This window comes from Saccostrea echinata, unplaced genomic scaffold, assembly GCF_033153115.1.
Source record: "Saccostrea echinata isolate AGI-Se365-2 ecotype Australia unplaced genomic scaffold, CSIRO_AGI_Sech_v1 ptg000054l, whole genome shotgun sequence".
NCBI classification, from domain to species: domain Eukaryota; kingdom Metazoa; phylum Mollusca; class Bivalvia; order Ostreida; family Ostreidae; genus Saccostrea; species Saccostrea echinata.
Window position 1 is genome coordinate 43,434,580 of NW_026889803.1, and position 23,389 is coordinate 43,457,968.

General features: G+C 33.3%; 1 protein-coding gene across 1 annotated transcript in view; it reads left to right on the top strand.

Moving 5' to 3' along the window:
* Window positions 1–23,389, top strand: part of LOC133204910 (uncharacterized) — a 115,362-nt gene that overhangs the window by 25,992 nt on the left and 65,981 nt on the right. The gene's annotated exons all lie outside the window — the stretch shown is intronic.

Below are 23,389 nucleotides of genomic sequence, written 5' to 3' on the forward strand. Positions count from 1 at the left end.
TAAATTTTAATACGGAAACAATATACAGATACTTCAAGCACTACAACATTTTGTTGTTATGTCAAAGACGACAAATCGTTAATGGAGAGATAATAATCCAAGTCAATTAATTTACCAACTGCAGCAAAATTACGAAAATATTTTTTTCTACCACTTTTTTTCAATTACTATAGAAATAAATATTAGAACTAGTTCTGAGAATTATAAATAGTACTGCGGATATCCAGTTAATTGAATATCTTTAGAGAGAATAAAATTGATAGTGTGGTTTAAAAAAAATTATTTAAAAATTTAATACACTACAGAATTTTTTTTCTACTCTACAAATATATGAAGTCTATAGTTAGAGAGAAAAAATTCCTTCCTTCATGATCACCGTAACTGTTTATGTTTGAAGTTCGATATGTGTAAGAGCCCCCCCCCCCCCCCCCCTTTTTAGGTCACCTGAGTCACTCAGGTGACCTATTGCTATCTGTTTTTGTCTGTCGTCGTTCGTCGTACGTCGTTCGTCGTCAATCGGTCGTAAACTTTTGAACATTTTTAGCTTCTTCTCTGGAACCACTGAACCAATTTCAACCAATTTTGGCATATAGCATCTATGGGTGAAGGGGAGTAAAAATTGTGAAATTCATGGCCCCTGCCCCCCTGGGGCCTGAGGGGTGGGGCTAAAACCACCAAAATTAATGCAATCTTTAAAAATCTTCTTCTTTACTCCTGGACATCAAGCAGTCAAACTGTTGGCATGATTGTAATAAGCATTGAGCCCTCTACCAAAATTGTGAAATTCATGGCCCCAGAGTCAGGGGTTCTGGTGTTAGGGTGGGGCTCTAATGAAGATATAGTGAAAATGCATTAATTCTTTGAAAATCTTCTCCTCTGCTCCTGGGTATTAAGCCGATGAATAAAGTACATAGTTATGATGAGCAAGAGTGCCTCTTCCAAACTTGTGAATTTCATGGCCCCAAGGTGAGAGGTTCTGGTGTTAGGGTGGGGCTCTAATGATTATATAGTGAAAATGCATTAATTCTTTGAAAATCTTCTCCTCTGCTCCTGGGTATTAAGCCGATGAATAAAGTACATAGTTATGATGAGCAAGAGTGCCTCTTCCAAACTTGTGAATTTCATGGCCCCAGGGTGAGAGGTTCTGGTGTTAGGGTGGGGCTCTAATGATTATATAGTGAAAATGCATTAATTCTTTGAAAATCTTCTCCTCTGCTCCTGGGTATTAAGCCGATGAATTAAGTACATAGTTATGATGAGCAAGAGTGCCTCTTCCAAACTTGTGAATTTCATGGCCCCAGGGTGAGAGGTTCAGGTGTTAGGGTGGGGCTCTAATGATTATATAGTGAAAATGCATTAATTCTTTGAAAATCTTCTCCTCTGCTCCTGGGTATTAAGCCGATGAATTAAGTACATAGTTATGATGAGCAAGAGTGTCTCTTCTGAAATTGTGAATTTCATGGCCCCTCTTGGTGAGGGGTTCCATGTGGGGGGGGGGGATTTTTTTCTATATACAGTGTACTGAAAATAAATTAATGCTTTGAAAATCTTTTCTGCTCCTGGGTATTGAGCTGATGAACTAAGTACATAGTTATGATGAGCAAGAGTGCCTCTTCCAAAATTGTGAATTTCATGGCCCCTTGGTCAGGGGTTCCATGTGTGGTGGGGTGGGGAGCTAATTTATTATGCCCCGCCATGAATATGGCCGGGGCATTTAGTGTTTGTCATGTCCGTCTTCCGTCCTTCCGTCCTTCCGTCTGTCCTTCTGTCACACTTTGCGTTTAGCTCTGTTCAAAGCTCAGTTTCAAAGAAACTATCCAAGATATTTTTATCAAACTTCATATGCTGATAGATATTGATGAGGGCTATGCAACTGCATCAACATTTTTTTACCTTGACCTTTCCTTTGACCTTGACCTCACTTTTCTTAAATTAGTGTTTAGCTCAGTTTTAAAGATACCATTCAAGATAGTGTAATCAAACTTCATATGTTGATACATACTGATGTAGGCTATTCAATTGCATCAACATTTTTTTGACCTTGACCTTTCTTTTGACCTTGACCTCACTTTTCTTAAATTAATGTTTAGCTCTGTTTTAATGAAACCATTCAAGATATTTTTAACAAACTTCATATGCTGATACATACTGATGAGAGCTATTCAACTGCATCAATATTTTTTACCTTGACCTTTCCTTTGACCTTGACCTCACTTTTCTTAAATAAGTTTTTAGCTCAGTTTTAAAGATACCATTCAAAATAGTGTTATCAAACTTCATATGCTGATACATACTGATGAGAGCTATTCAACTGCAGCAACATTTTTTGACCTTGACCTTTCCTTTGACCTTGACCTCACTTTTCTAAAATTAGTGTCAAACTTCATATGCTGATACATACTGATGAGAGCTATTCAACTGCATCAATATTTTTTGACCTTGACCTTTCCTTTGACCTTGACCTCACTTTTCTTAAATTAGTGATTAGCTCAGTTTTAAAGAAACCATTCATAATATTTTCATCAAACTTCATATGCTAATACATACTGATGTAACCTTTTCAACTGCATCAACATTTTTTGACCTTGACCTTTCCTTTGACCTTGACCTCACTTTTCTTAAATTAGTGTCAAACTTCATATGCTGATACATACTGATGAGAGCTATTCAACTGCATCAATATTTTTTGACCTTGACCTTTCCTTTGACCTTGACCTCACTTTTCTTAAATTAGTGTTTAGCTCAGTTTTAAAGAAACCATTCATAATATTTTCATCAAACTTCATATGCTAATACATACTGATGTAACCTTTTCAACTACATCAACATTTTTTGATCTTGACCTTTCCTTTGATCTTGACCTCACTTTTCTTAAATTAGTTTCTGAATCAAACGTCATATGCTGATACATACTGATGTAAGCTATTCAACTGCAGCAATATTTTTTGACCTTGACCTCACTTTTCTCAATTTGTGTTAAAATGTTGCATTACTAATATACCCTTGGCGGGGCATTCATGTCCTATGGACATATTTCTAGTTATATATGAAAATAAATTAATGCTTTGAAAATCTTCTCCTCTGCCCCTTGGTACAGTACAATTCGTTTTTTATCATACCGGTTTTATATCATACTTCTTTTTTTATCATAGATATTTGAAACACAAAACCATTTCTTAATAATTCATTGTAAATTTCGTCTGTTATTATCATAGGTAAAAGTGTAAACTTCGCTTACTGTAATAGAAAATTTTCGTCCGTAATATTTTTTTCACACCTTTTCACTCTTGGGACAATCAACAAAACAAAAGATAACACCTATCTACACCTGTGGTTCATGCACTGTCACTTGTCTATACACAATGGCTTGATTGGGGAGATTAGTCACACTTCAGTGCACTTACCTGAGTGACACGAAGTTTGTTTATTTTACAAAGTACATTACATAACAACACAATACCATTTGCAATCTTATTTTCTTCTTTTGTTTATCCTGAATTGTACATTGATAATAAATGTGTTTTACCAAATGTGTTGAAACTAAATTTTGTGTCAATTAACCCAGTGACCTATATACTAACGTTAGTATATATAGGTCCCTGATTAACCCAAGCTTTCTTACGCTTGTTGCCTGATCAATGTTCATAATTAATTACATTTATAAAACTGCCCCATTAATTAAGAAGTGAGGTTTTTATGTCTACTTTAGTTGAATAAAAGAAATGAATTTAAAAAAACGAAATATTGGTAGTTTGAATTGATCATATATTTAAAAATGAAAGTAGATGAAAATGAAAATAAACAAGATGGATGCCAAGGGATCTAGAAGACAGTTCGAAGTTCTTCTAGAGAGTTTGAAGAGTAATAAGCTTTATTTAAGTGAATTTATTTATTATGGAAAGTTGAAACAGTAAGTAAATATTGTGAAATGATATGTTAATTAATTTGTATTTCAAAAAAACTAAAAAAAACTGAAATTACATATAACATAACATGTACAAGAGAAGTACATTCAATAATTTATACAAACGTCATTTCATGTCAGACATCCGACATGAATTTCAGCCGACTATGGTTATTATAAAAGTCGCTTATCATAAAGTTTTGGCCTGACAAATAAACTATGATAATAAACGAATTGTACTGTATTAATTAGGCTAGAGTTTTTTTATTTTCTGTTTAACGGGAAGCGCCGACCCAATTTTTTCAAAATACTGAAAAAAAATAAAAGAGGTCCATCTCACTTTTATTTTTAAAATACCCGGCGACTGTGTCATTTATTGACGGTTTGAAATAAAATCGGGTTTGTTGTACACCATAATTTTAATAAATCATGTAAACGTTAGACATGAGTGTGACTAAAATGGGTAGTAAAACCCGGGCCGGGCCGGGAATTTTGAAACTGAAAACCGGGTTTTCGCTAATTACTGAAAAAATATAGAATTCTTCATCGCGAAACTTACAGATGTAATTTAATACAACAAAATGTGTTTTCGCTGAGGGTTTTAACACCAAATATTATGTTTTTCAATTACTATTAACGATTGTCATTTTCCCAGTGACTAAAATGGGTAGTAAGCCCGGTTTAATCATTTTGGTGATTTAAAGCAAATTACACTCAATAAATGGAATTCTTTGTGTTTTATCGATGTTTATTAACTTTAAGAACTTAAATATTACAACAATTGCAAAAATTAACGTCGATAATTAAAATAAGCGCCGATTTTTGATACCCGGGACAGTCCAAAACCGGACGCGTTTGCCTGGGACAAACTGGAATATTCCGAAAAATTGCCATCAGATAAACGGGTGCAGAGAATAACGTAGAATTTATTAAAAAAGTAAACTACCCCCCCCCCCCCCCCCACAAAAAAAAATAGATAAATCATCAAATGGAGAAAATAAATGAAATACACACAAAAATCCCGACAATTCTCTTTTTTTTAATACTAATGGAGTTATGTATCTTAGTGATTTGACAAGAGAAAGACTGTATGCTACAGCTAAGGTTCGTTTTTCAGGTGATCATTTCCCTGAAATTACATGTATATGTCGGCAGAGCTGGCTTTGAACATGTTAAAATAAGATCATGTAGATAATACCAGTTAAGTTAATAAAATCTACGCAGCTGGCTTGGTTCAGGATATTTACTACTCTCATCATTATCTTGTAAATTTAAGGTTCATCCCGGGTAAACGTGTCCGGTTTTTCGGTCCCGGGTATTTAAAAAATGCATTTATTTTCTACAATCGGAATATATTTATAAAATGGTTAAAAAATTTTAGCAGTTTAAGTTCATTTCGATCTTTCCAATACAAAAAACTGCAATTATATCAATAATATTAAGTACAAAACACCAAAATATGTAAACCGGGTTTACTACCCATTTTAGTCACCGGGAAAATGACAATCGTCGATAATCATTGAAAAAAGTAATATTTGGAGTTGAAACTCTCAGCGAAGGCATATTGTGTTGTATTTAATTAAATCTGTAAGTTTCATGACAAATAAATAAGTATTTTTTCAGTTATTAGCAAAAACCCGGTTTTCAGTTTCAAAATTCCCGGCCCGGCCCGGGTTTTACTACCCATTTTAGTCACACTCGTTTGACATAGCTTACGTTAATCAAATTCTTGTACGAGCGTCTTGCTGATTATGATATCGTAACCAGTTTAAAGAACTAGTTTATCGCACTTTTCGTGGGTTCTATCAACAGATCAACAAGCAAAAATGCCATTTCGAGACATTTATAGATAAAAATGACGAGATAGTAATATTAAATCCATTGACGATAAAGAGAAAAAAGATTCTGAAATCGGAATGAAGGCATCAACAACCTAAATACACTAGATGCACACTGAACCATCTTGTGTCTAAGGAGTTGGGGGTAAGTTTTTTGACGTCTTAATAAACTTTCTGTTAAAATTGTTCTTTTTTTTTTTATTTTTTGATACGTTTTTTGTTTCTTTCAAAGATGTTTACATTGTATATTTAATTTGATCACATAACAAATTGAGGTAAAATTCGCGGTAAAATTTAGTTTTACAATGAATTATGTTTAACTATATCAGGGACATAAAATTACGATTAAAATATTTTAGATACAAGTCCATGTCTGCTTGGTTGAATTAAATGAGGTCAGGATTCCAACAAAATTACGATTGGAAAAGAATATTTAAAACTAACACTGACAAGTGACAGCTAATTGGAATTGCACACCTAATTGGAATTGCACACTTTATCCTGTGGAAAGGTAGAGACAGAAAGAATTAAGTCAACAAATTGTCCAATTTAATATTTTAAATGCAAATTGAACAAAGACCAAAATTATTATATTTATGATATAAGAAATGTGTTACATGTATTATCAAAAACTCTTAAAAAATGTTTTGTATCTTCATTTAGAAAAGAAAATTATTAAATCTCATGTAAATACTGTTTTTTATCTTCTACTTTCTAACTACTACATGTATTTGGTTATATTAATAAAGTATCTTAAAGGAACATGCATTTTTTGTGCAGTTTGATTTCTTGGTGGAGACCCAACCATTTGTGAAGAGTTCAGAAGACTTCCAAGATGACTGCTGTTGTTCGTCAAATAATTTTAGCTGACAAATTTCCATTCTGAACCTCAAGAATGTGTTAGTCCTATACTAGGAATGCATTGTCAAGTTAGCTATCAACCCCATATCTTTCTCCAAACTTCTGTTTAATCATAATATATGTAGCTTAAAACATTTTTTATCATTACTTTTATAAATTTTATACAGTAGGAGATTACCAAACGAAGACATCTATAAATTTTTAAGCAGTGTGGATTTTTCTGTATCCAACATTATTGTTGCTATATAATAATTGAAACTGTAAATTTTATTGTTTTGCTTTCATACTAGAATTTACAAATGTAATTAACCACAGTAGGATGACACATGCATATAGTTAGGAGTTGTATCTTTTTATCCATATTTGAAATCCAAATGAATGATAAACAAAATTTTATTGTGTTTTCTTTCATTTTTCAACATTCTATTAAAAAAAAAAAATCATACCATTTTTGGGTTTTATTTTTTATATGGTCTCGACTCGACAAATTTTGAACTTTTTATTTTTATTTTATTTCGTCCCCTCGACCCGACTTTTTCTAAAATTCCCGTTAAACAGAAAATAAAAAAACTCTGGCCTTAAACAAACTAAATACATAGTTATGATGAGAAAGGATTCTTCCTTCCAAAATTTTGAATTTCATGGCCCCTGGGTCATGGGTTCTTGAGCTTGGGTGGGGTTCTATTGATTAATTAGCAAAATGCATTAATGCTTTGAAAATCTTCTCCTCTGCCTCTGAGTACTAAGCAAACAAGCTATATGCAATAATATCAATGTAAATACATGTATTAAATTTAATTGTAAGTAAATGTGCCTTTTCTTTGCTTGTGGGTATCTAGGAGGCAGAGTATACAATTGTGATGTGAAGCAAATGAGAGTTACTCCCCTTTGCTAAATATTGTTAATCAAGAAATCCTTGTTTATAATTTAATTAACAGGTTATTTGATTGAATGAGAATACAAGAAAGAATGTTATATATATATAGAAACAAAATAAAAATGAATGTTTGGTTTAAATGAGCAAAGTATGCTCAAAGTCAGATTCTTGCCTGGAAAGCAGTATAAAAGATTGGCATAAAGATTATTTATATATTTAGCAAAAGTTGTAATTGTACACAGAATGTATACTCTGTGGTGATCTAAGTTAGTGTCACTTGTAGAGAGTTGTGGTTGACAGGAGACTGGATGTTGTTTGATACTTTATCAAAGTGAACAAAGAATCACAGAGAGCCAGAGTGACTTATTGTAATTAGTGACAAGTGGCAAATAACCACGTTGTATATACCCAAGTCTGTGTGTACTGAATTGTAGCACTAAGCAAGTGACAAAAAAAATATCTGTATATATTGAATACCTTACACAATAAGCAAGTGTCCTTTGTATATTTTGCATTCATTATCATCCCTGTAAGACTTGGGAAAACCAAGTATGATCCAAAGGAGATCAATCGGGTCTAGCACATTACAATAAGCAAGGGTATTTTTACCAGATTTTTAGCTCACTTCGACGAAGTCGTGATGAGCTCATACTATACCCCCGACGTCAGCGTCCCGGTTAAAGTTTTAGGAGCAAGTCCACTCCCAAGTAACTATAAGCCCTACCTGAACCAAACTTGCATGGATGATGCATCTAGGGATGGCCACTACCACACTTGCTTCGGATGCTGGATCTGACCTAGATTTTCCAGATGAGTGACCAGGTTAAAGTTTTTGGAGCAGGTCTTTTTCCAAGTAACTATAAGTCCTACTCAAACCAAACTTGCATGGATATTGATCTTGGGATGTACACTAACTAGCAAAAAATATGATGTGAGATTTGCCTTACTTATAGATAACATTTGTCGAGGTGAGCTTCGTAATCTTTGATTACCTGTGTTTGAAATTCTTGGGCAACATTGCTTCATCTATCAGTTAATTTTGTTTTATACTTCCATGGATCCTTTAGTGTTGTATTATACTCAAGTGACCGTTAAGGCCCTTGGGCCTCTTGTTTTTTTCCCCTTAATCCGTTGCTTAGTCAGTATTTCCAGTATATTTTAAGTAACATTTAAACAGAAGTTAATATGTTTTGTAGCACAGAAATTTCAGTCTCAAAGCATACATGCATCTAAAAAAGTCATTAAACAATCGTATTTCAAAATATACATGTGCCGGCGATGGTATTTTAAAATTGCAGCAAGTATGTTTCACATTCAAGCGGCTGAATCATTCCAAGTGTTTATTCCCATGGGCTAATGTATTTTATTTATTTATTAATTTAGAAAACTAGAAATGATAAAATTGTTAAAACTTCTTGGAAATACTAGCACTTCGTCTTTGTTGTGACGTGACTTTCAAACCTGCACACCTGCACAGTGTCGAATGATTTTGATTAACAGGGCAAGCACTTGGACTTCGTGTGAACTTGAAGCAGGAAAAAAGATATAAAAACCAATTAATACTGTTAAACAAATGGATTTGTTGATAAAAAATTGTTACTTTCACTGCCTGATATATTTAGAAAAAAAAAAAAAAAGAATTTTTGTTTGATACAGGTACAAACATTTGAAGTAGGGGTGGGGGCTAAATATCTTTCTCGCTCTTTTCTCATTTGTCTGTTTGATAAAACCATGACGGCATATTACTTTTATACATGTATCAAGTTCTGAAAATTTATTCTGTAACAAATAATATGAATGCCTCTTTGTATCATCTTATCCAAGTATCATCTCTGGAAAATGTCTACAGATACATGTAGAAGTCTGCTCAATAAATCATAATAAAAAACAGAAATGACACATAAATATATTATTGCATTAAAATTAAAATGCGGATTTATGCAATACGTCCACAGACCTTTGTAAAATATTTTATTTTTTTTTCTCGTTATTTTACATGGAATCGCCTTGGCACGGAAATACATGACTGTATGGTTGCTACAATCATTGTCATTCATTCTAAAAGTCAGTAGTTTTCCTTTCTAAAATCCACATTATTATGTTCCCCAAACGAAGTTTGGGAACATATTGTTTTTACTCTGTTTCTTTTTCTTCTTATTATTAAGGTCTTCCGACTTCCTTCGGAAGACCTTATTGTTTTCCGTCTGTTTTCTATTATTATTATTATTATTATTCTTTTTTTCATAGTTATGGCGATATATCAGCGGTGAGTGAGCAGATTTCAGAGATTTTTTCGCGGAAGATGCATCATGTAAATATCTCCAGACGTGTTTTTCATTTTTTCAAAATTCATTTCCGTTCGCGATTTTTGGGGAAATTTGTATTTTTTAGATGGCATTTTGTCCAGAATTTTTCTCGACAATGGCTAAAGATATGAAATTGAAACTCAATGAAAAAATAGAACATCAAATTGCAATATGGGGAACGACCTTTATTTTTCGTCGCAAACGGAAGTGAATTCAAAAAGTCCAATTTTTCAACTTTTTTGTTTTTCAATATTTTTCTTTAGGATTTACAGGGTTTATAGAGTGTTTTACAAGAATTCTAAATATGTCTTCAATATTTTGATGCGTGCATTTATTGCAAAGATATGACCGATCCAAACTTTGTCCCACTGTCTGGGGTTCGAATCCTGCTGGAGGTAGTTAATTTTTTTTCTTTGTTTTTCTCTCTTTTTCAGTTGCTAATGACTTCTCTCTCTTTAAAAACATGTATGGTAGTTTTTGCTGATTTTTAAAAGCTTTTTTGTCAGAGATTCTGTAGAAAACCTTTCGACATATACTGAATATCTTTGCATCTATAATATGTCCTTCTAAAACTATTTTAAGGATTTCATTCTTGTCCCCAAAGCTTGACCCATTCAAAAGTTGTCACCCCTTTTGCAGTAAAACCTTGTTATCGTTACTCCTCCGAAACCGTAAAATGTAGAGATTCCAAGCCTTCAGCAGTGTCTTCGACTCATTTAATACTCTCTTCATTCTATCATTGCAAAAGCATTCTTTGGTCCCTTGTATGAGTTACTGCCCCTGAAAGTTTATGCTGCTTACATTTAATGAACTTTTTTTAAAACGGTGTATCCTAGAGACATGGGACCAACTTCATCGGCATGTTTGACTTTGACCTTGAAATATAGGTCAAGGTCAAAGTCATTTAAAAACATAAGAAATTCCTTATATATGTGTAAAATATAGCAATTCACCAAATGACCTTGAACTTTGACCTTGACCTTTGGCCTTGATATTGGGTCAAATGAAAAGTAAGGACATGCATCCAGCTCCAGTATCAGGTAAAAACATAGAAAGTTAAGATTTCCTTGTTTTGTTTTGTTTTGGTTTTTTGTTTTTGTTTGTTTTTGTTTTTTTTTTTGGAAATGACCTTGACCTTTGATCTTGACCCAAAGGTCACAATCAGGCTTAAAGATGTGAAAGTAGTTACAATTCTTAGTTTAAAAGAGGCATAAAATAAATAATTCATTCCCCCCCCCCCCTTCTTAAAAAAAAATCACATCAACAACAACGTAGAATATTTCTGTAAAATTCAAACCAGACCTCGGATCGACAACATATTTGGTACATATCTAGTATAGACCTCAGAGAGTTTTACGGTGAGTCTTATAAGTTTATAGAAGTCATGAAGTTTCACGGCAAGAACTACAAGTTCTGTTGTGTTTGAAATTAAAGTGCAGGTGAACGAAGAAATGATCTAAACCTTTTATCGGCTATTTCTTCAGATGTCGTTAGTAGCATTCGATTTTCCTGATATGATACGACATTTTAATACCAAGCATTCTCTCTTTCTTTCACATTTGGAATTTATTTGATTTTTATTTAGAATTAATCAGTTTCCAGAAATAGCGATTTTCGGTATATTGAAAACAATTCTCGCTTTCATTGTTGTGTTTCCCTTCTAAAAATGCATGTTGGGAGTTTAATTTGTGCTACACATATTTAATTTAACCCAAAGAAATGCTTATTTAAATGTTTCATATTTATTTCAGGATATTCAGTCAGAAATGTTAAAATCCGAACCCGATCTTTTAAGCTTACAACAAAGCTATTTTCAAAAAATTCAGCATGCTCACAATATCGATGAATCGGACTACAGTCCATTAATACATTTTCATTAGGGAACAGTGTTAATGTTTTCCCACGCACACCCGTCCCTTTTTATTAAGGTCTTCCGACTTCCTTCGGAAGACCTTATTGTTTTCCGTCTGTTTTCTATTATTATTAAGGTCTTCCGACTTCCTTCGGAAGACCTTATTGTTTTCCGTCTGTTTCCTATTATTAAGGTCTTCCGACTTCCTTCGGAAGACCTTATTGTTTTCCGTCTGTTTCCTATTATTAAGGTCTTCCGACTTCCTTCAGAAGACCTTATTGTTTTCCGTCTGTTTTCTATTATTATTATTAGGGCTTTTCGCTTTCAGGCGAAAAGCCCTATTGTTTTCGTCTTTTTTATTATTATTATTATTATTATTATTATACTGAACACTTTTTTCGCTCAGCATTTGAGGAGTACCTTTAAAACTAGGATTTTTCTCTTATAACCACTAGATAGCAAATGTAAATATCTCGCGTATGTAAGGTACTGAACTTCCGTTTCAGTCACTTCCGGTTTCTACTAAAGAAAAACTAAAATACATAAAGAAGCTAAAATCTTTCTCATTTTCGATGGCTAGACTCTCAAATTCAAGATATGAATTATAGAGACCAATACCTACAAAAAAGTTAGCGACTGTGATTTTCGACCACTGATACTTTCTGAGATATAAGACTTCAAACATTGAAAAAGGGGGGATGAAACTTTTCAAAGTCACAAATAAGGTTTGAAAATTATTTTGAGCATAGAAATACGTTAAGACTAATAAGTGAAACATATACTGTAAGTTTCATATCGATCCGAGCCGAACTTCCGGTTTTAGGGGTCTTTGAAAATTGTCTATGGGAGTTTCTGTGTTAAATTGAAATCAGTCGTGGCACGTTTTCTCTTAAAACAATCAAGATATTCTTATGAGATTTTAACTGTAGAATGAGCTTGATACGGTACCGACCTCATTAGGTCATTAAAAGATAATTCGGGAAAATAAGGGATTTCTAGGGGCCAACATTGAACACATACTTTTTCCTGTAACTTTTTTATTTCTCAACAAATTTTTAAACAGTTTTCTATTCTGGGTTCAGATCAAAGAGTACAATCTAAAAATTATGGTCCGTGGGGTCACTTTTTGACCCCTTATAGGAGTTACAGAAGACTGAAATAACGTAATTTTCATTTATGTCAAAAATAATGGAGTAAGAGTTATCTCTCTTTGAACATCAGTTAACAGGCTTACATACTCTTAAGGTTTCAAGTTTGGTATGCATATGAGAAGTACTTCCGGTTTTATGAATCTCTGAATTTGTCTATGGGAGTTCTAATGTTAAATGGAAAATTGCACATTTCACGATATCTCTAAAAGTAATCAAGATATTCTTGTGAAAATTTAGTGATATAATGATTGTGATATTGTTTCAACCCCATTAGGGTTTAAAAATGAATTTCTGGAAAAAAAGGGATTTCTAAGGGCTAAATTTGAAAACTGACCTTTACCCATAACTTTTTTAATTCTAATTGAATTTTTAAACAGTTTTCTATTCTGGGTTTAGCTTAAAGAGTACAATCTAAAAATTATGGTCTGTGGGGTCACTTTTTGACCCCTTATAGGATTTACGGAGGACTGAAATAATAAAATTTTTCTGTATTTCAAATATGATGAAGTAAGAGTTATCTCCCTTTGAACATCTGTTGGGGAGCTTGCATACTCTTTAGATTTCAAGTTTGGTATGCATATGACAAGTACTTCTGGTTTTATGAATCTCTAAATTTGTCTATGGGAGTTCCCATGTTACGTGGAAAATTGCATATTTCACGATATCTCTTAAAGTAATCAAGATATTCTTGTGAAAATTGAGTGATATAATGACTGTGATAATGTTTCAACCCCATAAGTGTTTGAAAATGAATTTCTGAAAAATAAGGGATTTCTAAGGGCCAAAGTTGAAAACTGACCTTTGCCCATAACTATTTTATTTCTCAATGAATTTTTAAACAGTTTTCTATTCTTGGTTTAGCTTAAAGAGTACAATCTGAAAATTATGATCCGTGGGGTCACCTTTTGAACCCTTATAGGAGTTACAGAAGACTGAAATAATGTAATTTTTATTTATTTCAAAAATAATGGAATGAGAGTTATCTCCCTTTGAACATCAGTTAACAGGCTTACATACTCTCTAGGTTTCAAGTTTGGTATGCATATGACAAGTATTTCCGGTTTCATGAATCTCTCTATTTGTCTATGAGAGTTCCCATGTTAATGGAAAAATGCACATGTCACGATATCTCCTAAACAAAATAAGATATTCTTCTGAAAAATGAGTGATATAATGACTTTGATATTGTTTAAAACCTATTAAAGTCTGAAAATGAAATTCTGAAAAATAAGGGATACAAGGGGCTAATATTAAAAACTGATTTTCCAATGTAACTTTTTTATTCCTTAATAAATTTTTGAACAGTTTTCGATCCTGAGTTCAGCATAAAAGACACAATTTGAAAATTATGGTCCGTGGGGTCACTTTTTAAACCCTTATAGGTGTTTTAGAGACCTGAAATATAGTAACTTTTAGTAGTTTCAGAAAAAAAAGCAATGTGAGAGTTATCGCCCTTTGCAGAGCTCTAGTGAGAATTACATTCTTGATAGGTTTAAATTTTTATAAGCTTTTTAAAACTCGATCCGGTCTGATTATTTTCTTTTATTTTTATCATTTTGTTAGAGTTATCGCTCTTTAAGGTCCATGAGATTTAAAGCATCGAAAAGCCCTCCGTTTTTGTTGAACGACAAAAAAGGTCTAGTTATTATTATTATTCTTTTTTTCATAGTACAGGCCATATCTCAGCTATGCGTGGTTCAATTTGAAAGATTTTTGCAGGGAAGATGCATCATGAATATATCTCCAGGGGTGTCCCTCACATTTTTGAAATTCACTTCCGTTCGCGATTTTTGGGGAAAATTGTATTTTTTAAATGGAATTTTGTCCGTTAATTTTCTCAAGAACGGCTAAAAAAATGAAATTGAAACTCACTGACTTGATAGAACATCAAATGCAGATATGGTGATCGACCTTTATTTTTCGTCGTTCTTACTTCCGGTCGCGAACGGAAGTGAATTCAAAAATGTTAAATTTGTAACTTTTTTGTTTTTCAATATTTTTCTTTGATATTTACAGGGTTAATAGAAAGTCTTCCAAGAATTCTATGTATGGTTTCATCATTTTGATTGATCATTTATTGCAAAGATATGACCGATCCAAACTTTCTCGTATGTTGCCGGTTCGAATCCTACTGGGGCGGGAGATTGTTTCTCTCTTTTTTCACTTATAAATAATATTTTTCTCCTTGAAGACATGTATGATAGTTTTTGCTTATTTTTTAAAGCTTTGTTAACAGATATTCTACAGAAATCCTTTAATAATCATGATCTATGTTGAAAGACTGTGTTACATAAACGCAAACGAAAAATACCTTCAATAAAGTATTAAATAAAGTGAGATAGCATAGCGTTCTGGAGAAAAGTTCGGTCGGAAGACCACTTGTTGCCCTAGCAACAAGAAACGCATCTAGTTAAGGTCTTCCGACTTCCTTCGGAAGACCTTATTGTTTTCCGTCTGTTTTCTATTATTATTATTATTATTATTCTTTTTTTCATAGTACAGGCCATATCTCAGCTATGCGTGGTTCAATTTGAAAGATTTTTTCAGGGACGATGCATCATGAATATATCTCCAGGGGTGTCCCTCACATTTTTGAAATTCACTTCCGTTCGCGATTTTTGGGGAAAATTGTATTTTTTAAATGGAATTTTGTCCGTTAATTTTCTCGAGAACTGCTAAAGATATGAAATTGAAACTCACTGACCTGATAGAACATCAAATGGAAATACGGTGATCGTCCTTTATTTTTCCTCGTTTGTACTTCCGGTCGCGAACAGAAGTGAATTCAAAAATGTTAAATTTGCAACTTTTTTGTTTTTCAATATTTTTCTTTAGGATTTACAGGGTTTATAGAGTGTCTTACAAGAATTCTAAATATGTATTCAATATTTTGATGCGTGCATTTATTGCAAAGATATGACCGATCCAAACTTTGTCCCACTGTCTGGGGTTCGAATCCTGCTGGAGGCAGTTAATGTTTTTTCCTTTGTTTCTCTCTTTTTTCAGTTGCTAATGACTTCTCTCTCTTTGAAAACATGTATGGTAGTTTTTGCTGATTTTTAAAAGCTTTTTTGTCAGAGATTCTGTAGAAAACCTTTCGACATCTACTGAATATCTTTGCATCTATAATATATCCTTCTAAAACTATTTTAAGGATTTCTTTTTGTCCCCAAAGCTTGACCCATTCAAAAGTTGTCACCCCTTTCGCAATAAAACCTTGTTATCGCTACTCCTCCAAAACCGTAAACCGTAGAGATTCCGAACCTTCATCAGTGTCTTTGACTCATTTAGTACTCTTTTCATTCTATCATTGCAAAAGCATTCTTTGGTCCCTTGTATGAGTTACTGCCCCTGAAAGTTTACGCTGCTTACATTTAATGATTTTTGTTTTTAAAACGGTGTATCCTAGAGACATGGGACCAACTGCATCTGCATATTTGACTTTGACCTTGAAATATAGGTCCAGGTCATTTAAAAACATATGAAATTCCTTATCTGTGTGTAAAATATAGCAATTCACCAAATGACCTTGAACTTTGACCTTTGACCTTGATACTGGGTCAAATGAAAAGTAAGGACATACATCCAGCTCCAGTATCAGGTAAAAACATAGAAAGTAAAGATTCCCTTTTTTTTTTTTTTTTTTTGTAATGACCTTGTCCTTTGACCTTGATCCAAAGATCACAATCAGGCTTAAGGATGTGGAAGTAGTTACAAGTCTTAGTTTAAAGGAGGCATAAAATAAATAATCCACCCCCCTTCTTAGAAAAATCACATCAACAACAACGTAGAATATTTCTGTAAAATTCAAACCAGACCTCGGATCGACACCATATTTGGTACAAATGTAATATAAACCTCAGAGAAACTTTCTGGGGAGTTTTACGGTGAGTCTTATAAGTTTACAGAAGTCATGAAGTTTCACAGCAAAAACTACAAGTTCTGTTGTGTTTGAAATTAAAGTGCAGGTGAACGAAGAAACAATCTAAACCTTTTATCGGCTATTTCTTCAGATGTCGTTAGTAGCATTCGATTCTCCTGATATGATACGATACTTTAATACCAAGCATTCTCTCTTTCTTTTACATTTGGAATTTATTTGATTTTTATTTAGAATTAATCAGTTTCCAGAAATAGCGATTTTCGGTATATTAAAAACAATTCTCGCTTTCATTGTCGTGTTTCCCTTCTAAAAATTGCCTGTTGGGAGTTTAATTTGTGCTACACATATTTAATTTTACCCAAAGAAATGCTTGTTTAAATCTTTCATATTTATTTCAGGATATTCATTCAGAAATGTTAAAATCCGAACCCGATCTTTTAAGCTTACAACAAAGCTATTTTCAAAAAAAATCAGCATGCTCACAGTATCGATGAATCGGGCTACAGTCCGTTAATACATTTTCATGAGGGAACAGTGTTAACGTTTTTTCACGCAGCCCGTCCCTTGTTATTTTATATGCTGCTTGCAAGTTCAGGAACTATTTCCTTTTACGGAACTTCTTTCTTCCCCTACCGATTCTAAAAATACGCTTGTATTTATTCTTTAGTCTTAAACAATTAACTTACCAATTTAATCGGAATGTGTAGAGCAGTGGTTAGCGCACCTGCCTTTCAAACCAAAGGTTTTGAGTTCGATCCCAGCTGGAGGGGCATTTGTTTTTTTTTGGGGGGGGGCATTTTTTGCATTTTTCTTTTTTTTTTTTCAGCCCAAATGACACGAAAACACTTAAAAAGGTGGAAAGGCCTCTAATTGTTCTGTGAATAATTAGTTTACTTGTTATTATTAAGGTCTTCCGACTTCCTTCGGAAGACCTTATTGTTTTCCGTCTGTTTTCTATTATTAAGGTCTTCCGACTTCCTTCGGAAGACCTTCTTGTTTTCCGTCTGTTTTCTATTATTATTATTATTATTCTTTTTTCATAGTACGGCCGATATCTCAGCTGTGAGTGGACGGATTTCAAAGATTTTTTCAGGGAAGATGCATCGTGAGAATATCATCTCCGGACGTGTTTTTCATTTTTTGAAAAATCACTTCCGTTCTCGATTTTTGGGGAAATTTGTTTTTTTTAAATGGAATTTTGTCCGTTAATTTTCTCGAGAACGGCTAAAGATATGAAATTGAAACTCACTGACATGATAGAGCATCAAATGGAGATATGGTGATCGACCTTTATTTTTCGTCGTTCGGACTTCCGGTCGCGAACAAAAGTGAATTCAAAAATGTTAAATTTGCAACTTTTTTGTTTTTCAATATTTTTCTTTGATATTTACAGGGTTAATAGAAAGTCTTCCAAGAATTCTATGTATGGTTTCATCATTTTGATTGATCATTTATTGCAAAGATATGACCGATCCAAACTTTCTCGTATGTTGCCGGTTCGAATCCTACTGGGGCGGGAGATTGTTTCTCTCTTTTTTCACTTATAAATAATATTTTTCTCCTTGAAGACATGTATGATAGTTTTTGCTTATTTTTTAAAGCTTTGTTAACAGATATTCTACAGAAATCCTTTAATAATCATGATCTATGTTGAAAGACTGTGTTACATAAACGCAAACGAAAAATACCTTCAATAAAGTATTAAATAAAGTGAGATAGCATAGCGTTCTGGAGAAAAGTTCGGTCGGAAGACCACTTGTTGCCCTAGCAACAAGAAACGCATCTAGTTAAGGTCTTCCGAATTGCTTCGGAAGACCTTATTGTTTTCCGTCTGTTTTCTATTATTATTATTATTATTCTTTTTTTCATAGTACAGGCCATATCTCAGCTATGCGTGGTTCAATTTGAAAGATTTTTTCAGGGACGATGCATCATGAATATATCTCCAGGGGTGTCCCTCACATTTTTGAAATTCACTTCCGTTCGCGATTTTTGGGGAAAATTGTATTTTTTAAATGGAATTTTGTCCGTTAATTTTCTTGAGAACGGCTAAAGATATGAAATTGAAACTCACTGACCTGATAGAACATCAAATGCAGATACGGTGATCGACCTTTATTTTTCGTCGTTCGTACTTCCGGTCGCGAACGGAAGTGAATTCAAAAATGTTAAATTTGCAATTTTTTTGTTTTCCAATATTTTTCTTCAGGATTTACAGGATTTATAGAGTGTCTTACAAGAATTCTAAATATGTATTCAATATTTTGATGCGTGCATTCATTGCAAAGATATGACCGATCCAAATTTTGTCCCACTGTCTGGGGTTCGAATCCTGCTGGAGGCAGTTATTTTTTTTTCCTTTGTTTTTCTCTTTTTTCAGTTGCTAATGACTTCTCTCTCTTTGAAAACATGTATGGTAGTTTTTGCTGATTTTTAAAAGCTTTTTTGTCAGAGATTCTGTAGAAAACCTTTCGACATATACTGAATATCTTTGCATCTATAATATGTCCTTCTAAAACTATTTTAAGGATTTCATTCTTGTCCCCAAAGCTTGACCCATTCAAAAGTTGTCACCCCTTTTGCAATAAAACCTTGTTATCGCTACTCCTCCGAAACCGTAAACCGTAGAGATTCCAAGCCTTCATCAGTGTCTTCGACTCATTTAGTGCTCTCTTCATTCTATCATTGCAAAAGCATTCTTTGGTCCCTTGTATGAGTTACTGCCCCTGAAAGTTTACGCTGCTTACATTTAATGAACTTTTTTTTAAAAACGGTGTATCCTAGAGACATGGGACCAACTGCATCTGCATATTTGACTTTGATCTTGAAATATAGTCAAGGTCAAAGGTCAAGGTCATTTAAAAACATAAGAAATTCCTTATATATGTGTAAAATATAGCAATTCACCAAATGACCTTGAACTTTTACCTTGACCTTTGACCTTGATACTGGGTCAAATGAGAAGTAAGGACATGCATCCAGCTCCAGTATCAGGTAAAAACATAGAAAGTAAAGATTTCCTTGAGGTTTTTTTTTTTGTTATGACCTTGACCTTTGATCTTGACCCAAAGGTCACAATCAAGCTTAAGGATGTGAAAGTAGTTACAATTCTTAGTTTAAAAGAGGCATAAAATAAATAATTCTTCCCCCCCCCCTTTCTTAAAAAAGAATCACATCAACAACAACGTAGAATATTTCTGTAAAATTCAAACCAGACCTCGGATCGACACCAAATTTGGTACAAATGTAGTATAGACCTTAGAGAAACTTTCTTGAGAGTTTTACGGTGAGTCTTATAAGTTTATAGAACTCATGAAGTTTCACGGCAAAAACTACACTTTCTGTTGTGTTTGAAATTAAAGTGCAGGTGAACGAAGAAATGATCTAAACCTTTTATCGGCTATTTCTTCAGATGTCGTTAGTAGCATTTAATTTTCCTGATATGATACGACATTTTAATACCAAGCATTCTCTCTTTCTTTTACATCTGGAATTTATTTGATTTTATTTAGAATTAATCAGTTTCCAGAAATAGCGATTTTCGGTATATTAAAAACAATTCTCGCTTTCATTGTCGTGTTTCCCTTCTAAAAATGCCTGTTGGGAGTTTAATTTGTGCTACACATATTTAATTTAACCCAAAGAAATGCTTATTTAAATGTTTCATATTTATTTCAGGATATTCAGTCAGAAATGTTAAAATCCGAACCCGATCTTTTAAGCTTACAACAAAGCTATTTTCAAAAAATTAAGCATGCTCACAATATCGATGAATCGGGCTACAAGCCATTAATACATTTTCATTAGGGAACAGTGTTAAAGTTTTCTCACGCAGCCCGTCCCTTGTTATTTTATATGCTGCTTGCAAGTTCAGGAACTATTTCCTTTTACGGAACTTCTTTCTTCCCCTACCGATTCTAAAAATACGCTTGTATTTATTCTTTAGTCTTAAACAATTAACTTACCAATTTTATCGGAATGTGTAGCGCAGTGGAAAGCTCACCTGCCTTTCAAACCAAGGGTTTTGAGTTCGATCCCAGTTGGAAGAGCATTTTGGGGGGGGGGGGCATTTTTTGCATTTTTTTTTTCAGCCCAAATGACACGAAAACACTTAAAAAGGTGGAAAGGCCTCTAATTGTTCTGTGAACAATTAGTTTACTCGTTATTATTAAGGTCTTCCGACTTCCTTCGGAAGACCTTATTGTTTTCCGTCTGTTTTCTATTAATATTATTAAGGTCTTTCGTCTTCACGGAAGACCTTATAGTGATTCTACTGTTTCCTATTATTAAGGTCTTCCGTCTTCACGGAAGACCTTATAGTGATTCTACTGTTTCTTATTAAGGTCTTCCGTTTCAGACGGAAGACCTTATAGTGATTCTACTGTTTCTTCTTTTTAAGGTCTTCCAACTTCCTTCGGAAGACCTTATTGTTTTCCGTCTGTTTTCTATTATTATTATTATTCTTTTTTTCATAGTACAGGCTATCTCAGCTATGCGTGGTTCAATTTAAAAAATTTTTGCAGGGAAGATGCATCATGAATATATCTCATGGGGTGTCCCTCACTTTTTTGAAATTCACTTCCGTTCGCGATTTTTGGGGAAAATTGTATTTTTTAAATGGAATTTTGTCCATTAATTTTCTCGAGAACGGCTAAAGATATGAAATTGAAACTCACTGACATGATAGAACATCAAATGGAGATATGGTGATCGACCTTTATTTTTCGTCGTTCGGACTTCCGGTCGCGAACAAAAGTGAATTTAAAAATGTTAAATTTGCAATTTTTTTGTTTTTCAATATTTTTCTTTGAAATTTACAGGGCTAATAGGGATTCTTCTAAGAATTCCATGTATGTTTCCATCATTTTGATTGATGCATTTATTGCAAAGATATGACCAATCCAAACTTTCTCGTATGTTGCGGGTTAGAATCCTGCTGGGGCGAGAGATTGTTTCTCTCTTTTTTCAGTTGTAAATAATATTTTTCTCCGTGAATAGATGCATGATAGTTTTTGCTTATTTTTTAAAGTTTTGTTAACAGAGATTCTACAGAAATCCTTTAATAATTATGATCTATGTTGAAAGACTGTGTTACATAAACGCAAACGAAAAATACCTTCAATTAAGTATTAAATGAAGTGAGATAGCGTAGAGTTCTGGAGAAAAGTTCGGTCGGAAGACCACTTGTTGCCCTAGCAACAAGAAACGCATCTAGTTAACTTCTTCCGTTTTCACGGAAGACCTTATAGTGATTCTACTGTTTCTTATTATTATTATTATTATTATTATTATTATTTTTTTGACCAAATTTTGTGCAGGCGTTTTCTTGAAAACTATTCAGTGGTTTTTCGTGAAACTTTCAGGAAAAATTAGTCATTGTATGAACTTGTTTCATCACAAGGAAAATTTGGAAAATTCCATTTTGGTTCCAAGTTACGGGCAATTTCCTGATTTTAAAATGAAATTTTGTCCTCGAATGTTCTCAAGAATGACTAAAGATATGAACTGGAGACTTATTGGAGAGCATAGAACGTGACTTCTAAATTTGTGGAATCACATTTTCGTTCGTCGTCGGCACTTCCGGTCGTTTACGGAAGTGATCAAAGAAATCATAAAATTTCAACTTTCTTTTTTTAAATCAATACTTACATCACATTATTGCATCTCTTTTGTAGTTTTGAAATATGTTGGTCCCACCGGAAACAAAAACGACAACTTCTGGTTATAAGAGAAAAACTACATAATTTTAGTATTTTTCTTTCCCATTAACATCCTTTGTAGATAAAGTTTTTGAAATGAATTTTAAATATGTTATTCAAACTGCAGATATCTAGAGTAACATCAAATATCTTTGTAAAATTCACTTCCGGTCGCGTGTTTTCCTGTCCTCAAAATGAGAAGTTGTCTGAGCAAGATCTCGGAAACGGTGAGAGATTAAGACACCAAACTTATATGAGCAACAGACCTTAAGATGTAGGCAAAACCATTTGGGTTCAGAGCGTCAGCCGTCACTTCCGGTCGTCACAGGAAGTGATCAAAGAAATCGAAAATTTCAACTTTTCTTTTTTTAATTAAAAATTGCATCATTTTATTGCATCTTTTTCGCAGATTCGAAAGATCTTGGTCTCACGGGAAACAAAAGCGACAACTTCCGGTTATAAGAGAAAAACTACATAATTTGAGTATTTTACTTTTCCATCAATATTTTTTTCTAGAAAAAGTATCTGAAATGAATTTTAAATATGTTATTCAGACTGCAAATGTCTAAAGTAATCGTAAATATCTTTCAAAAATTCACTTCCGGTCGCATGTTTTCCTGTCCTCAAAATGTGAAGTTGTCTGAGCGAGATCTCAAAACTAGGTAAAAGATTAAAACACCAAACTTTTATAAGTAATAGACCTTGAGGAGTAGGCAAAACCATTTGGGTTAAACGCGTCAGTCGTCACTTCCGCTTGTCACAGTAAGTGATCAAAGAAATCTAAAAAAAAATTAACTTTTCTTTTTTAAATTAATGCTTGCATCACTTTATTGCATCTCTTTCGCTGTTTAGAAATATGTTAGATTCCACCGGAAACAAAAACGTCAACTTCCGGTTTTAGGAGATAAACTACTTTACTTTGATATTTAACTTTCTCATAAATATTGCTCGTCGATAAAGTACTTTAAATGACTTTATGTATGTTGTATATATTGCAAATGTCTAGAGAAAAGTCAAA